The following is a 3,477-nucleotide window of genomic DNA, read 5'->3' on the forward strand; positions in this document are numbered from 1 at the left end:
ATGCTTTTTTTTTTTTTTTTTTCTGTAAAGGAGTTTTTCCTCCTTTGTTTATATCAATGTGGTTACATTTGGCCTTCCTATTTTCGTCAATGGGTTCGAATCCATTACTACGATGATTGATGTGGGATGCTCAAACCGTCCCGGATTTGGCCCATGGGACCCCTTTCAAGCTGCCTCCTTGTCCTTCTGCCAAGTGCCCGTCATTCTCTGAGCACTTCCCTTCGACCAGTATGTTCCAGGCCTGTCGAAGCCTTCTGCGTCAGCCTGGAATCAGCTGCCTCGGAGAGGATCCTAACACCAGGATCGAGCTGGTGTTAGCTGAGAGTGTTAGTGCTTCTAGACACACTAGAGGGAAATGCAGAGCTAGGGAGGAGAAACACACACGCACACATGCACACACATACACACGCACACACATACACACTCATGTATAAATACACTCCTATATGAACTCATTACATACGTTGATATGAAAGAGAGAGCTCATTCTAGATGAGTCTCAAGAAATATATTTCCTTGTGGACAGAGTATGTCCATATTTCTACGTTCATGTCTCTGTGTGTCTGTCTAGTTCCAGATAATAGATTAAAAACCGTGAACTCAAGCAGATATGAACTGGTGAGCGCGGGGGAGGGTCGAAGCCTGTCCTTTGCCCTCCCTACAGCTTTGCGGAAGGCTGGAAATTTTCTATGTAGAAAGTGGATAGGCTCTATGTGAACTATGTGAGCGAACTATAGTTAGCTCAAAATAAAAGGTTTATGTAAAAAAAACAAAAACAAAAACAAAAAACAAGGGGCACCTGGGTGGCTCAGTCGTTAAGGGTCCGCCTTTGGCTCAGATCGTGATTCCCCGGGTCCTGGGATCGAGCTCCGCATGGGGCTCCCTGATCAGTGGGAAGCCTGCTTCTCCCTCTCCCACTCCCCCTGCTTGTGTTCCCTCTCTCGCTGTGTCTCTGGCTGTCAAATAAATAAATAAAATCTTTAAAAACGAAACAAAACAAAACAAACAAAAGTCATGGGGCAAAAAGAGGAACACAGCAAACGCCGTGACCCGCCCCAGAGCCCCTAGGGCTTGGCCAGCTCCCCACAGCCCCTTGCCAGTCTCCACTCCAGGCCCCTCCCTGTCTTCCGCCCAGACCCCAGTGTGACAGGATGTTACAAGGCTCTTTCCGGCTCAGTTTCAGCTGAGGTTTCAAAGCCTCAGAATGGGGCAGCTGGGGGTTGGGGGGCACCCCCTCCCCAAGCCTGAGATGCCTAGAGGCAGGCGTGGGCAGCATTCTTCTTAGGAAGCGGAGCATGTGTCCCCTGGGGCTTGGGGGGCCAGCAGGCTGGCTTATTTGGTATTTTTCAGAGTCTTTATTCTGTGCCAAGTCACACACACAAAAAGGTGAGTGGCTCTCCAAAGGGCCCACGGATAGTATGTGGCCGGGCTGAGGGCGGGGAGTCAAGCCTGGGCAGACCTGAGCCAGGTGGGGCCATGACCCCAGTGCTGCCCATGACCTTGGCCTGGAGCCTGAGCAGCACACAGAGTGAGCAAAGAGAGCCAGGCTGGGGGTAAGGCACAGATTCAGGAGTTCAAATGGACCCAGTTCCCAGAGACCACACAGGACCCCCAAATGGGACTTGACTGAGAGGACCTTTGGGGACATCAGGCACCCCAGCTGACGGTAGCTAGTGAGGCCTAGAATGGGGGTGGGGCATCAGATTCGGCAGCTGGAACAGCATCAAGCCTCTGGTGGGAATTATAGCTGGGGTCCCCAGGGAAATCCCTCAAAGGCCACCCACAGGAGGAGAAAAATCAGCACTGGTCACTAGCCACGCCCAGCCACAGCAGAACCAGCCACATGTGACTCTCTGTCCTAAGAGAGGCCCTAATTCCCTGTGGCCAGCCGATTCGTGGTACCAGGACATCCAGGGCCTTATCCCTGGACACTGTGAAGGTTCCCTCATCTGGCAAAGGGACCTCGCAGATGTGGCTAAGGTAAGGACCTTGAGATGGGGAGACGACCCTGGATTGTTCAGGGGGCGCCCTCAGTGTGACCTCGAGTGTCCTCTGAGAGGGAGACAGACGGAGATCCGACGCAGAAGCAGCAGGCATGTGACCGAAGCCCGATGCTTGGACTCCTGCCTTCGAAGAGGGAGGAAGGCGCCGCGAGCCAAGGGATACGAGGGGAGCGGCTCTGGAAGCTAAGAGAGGCCACCACGGATTCTCCCCGGGAGGTTCCAGAAGGAACCAGGGTGCCCACGCCTTGACAGTGAGACTGATTTGGGACTTCTGGCTTCCACAACTGCAGAGAATAATCTCACATTGTCAAAGCCACTGAATTGTAATGACGTGGTACAGAAGCCACAGGAGACAGATAGACCCACCTCCCTCGGGGCTGGCCTACGGGGAGGACAGTCAGAAATTGCAGCTTGAGACCGGGAACGGAGGACAGAGAATTAATCGCTCCAGGTCCAGAGCCGGGGTCGGGGCTCAGGGAACTGCAGTTTTCAATGCAAGCTGGAGTTCTGTCGTCATTAGACGGGACCATACCCTTGACACTGCAAGGAGGCAGGACGGAGGCATGAGAGACATCTGAGGGACCTCTCCGAGTTTTGGTTCTGGGCAGGGAGGGAAGCATCTGTCAGGGAAAGTTTAACAAGAGATGGGAGAGAAAGGATCAAATTGTTTTCTGAAGCCCGTTCACTCAAGAACCTTCGAGGCACTCCACGAAGAAAGATCGTGGAGTGCCTCACTAGTACAGTCAGTAAAGTGTCCGGATCTTAGTTTCCGCTTACATCCTGATCTCAGGGTCCTGAGATCGAGTCCCGTCTCAGGTTCTCTGCTCAGCGCGGAGCCTGCTTCCCCGGCCCCTCTCGCTCTGCCTGCCTCTCTGCCTCTGTGATCCCCCTCTCTCTGTCAAATAAATAAACAAAAAAACTTAAAAAAAAAAGAACACTTATGAAACTTTTGTTTAAAAAAAATAATAAATAAGGTGAGAGTCTGTGGTAGTTGAACCAAGACCACTCCCTCCCTTTACCCTCCTTCTGGTTCACTGAGGTAAAGACTCCGCTCCAGACCACCGTGGCCCAGGACAGAGGGCCTTTGCTCTCCGGATCAACAATACAGGGCCCCCCTCTCCCCCAAGACCGACAACACAGGGCCTCCCTTCCCCCAGACCAACAACACAGAGCCCAGGCAGAACAGAAGGGAGAGGCTGTCCACAAGGAGGCAGTTGTGAGGGAGGGCTGGAGTTAAGGGGGAAGGTGAGGAGGTATAGAAACATATGGAATTTTCCTTTTTTGGTACCTGTGTCCAGGTGTAAGGAGCCCATTGGTCAGCCTGGGCTTATGGCTGTTTTGAGGCTGGTCCCCTAACAGACCTGCTCGCATCCAGCCTGGTGGTCATTATGGGCCCTCCCACCTCACTCAGGTTCCCAGTGCTCAAGCCTGTGGCCTAAAAGTGGTCTCTGCATTCCCCCCAGACAGATCGACA

The sequence above is a fragment of the Enhydra lutris genome, unplaced genomic scaffold (assembly GCF_002288905.1).
Source record: "Enhydra lutris kenyoni isolate GAN:26980312 unplaced genomic scaffold, ASM228890v2 scaffoldscaffold97, whole genome shotgun sequence".
Classification (NCBI taxonomy): Eukaryota; Metazoa; Chordata; class Mammalia; order Carnivora; family Mustelidae; genus Enhydra; species Enhydra lutris.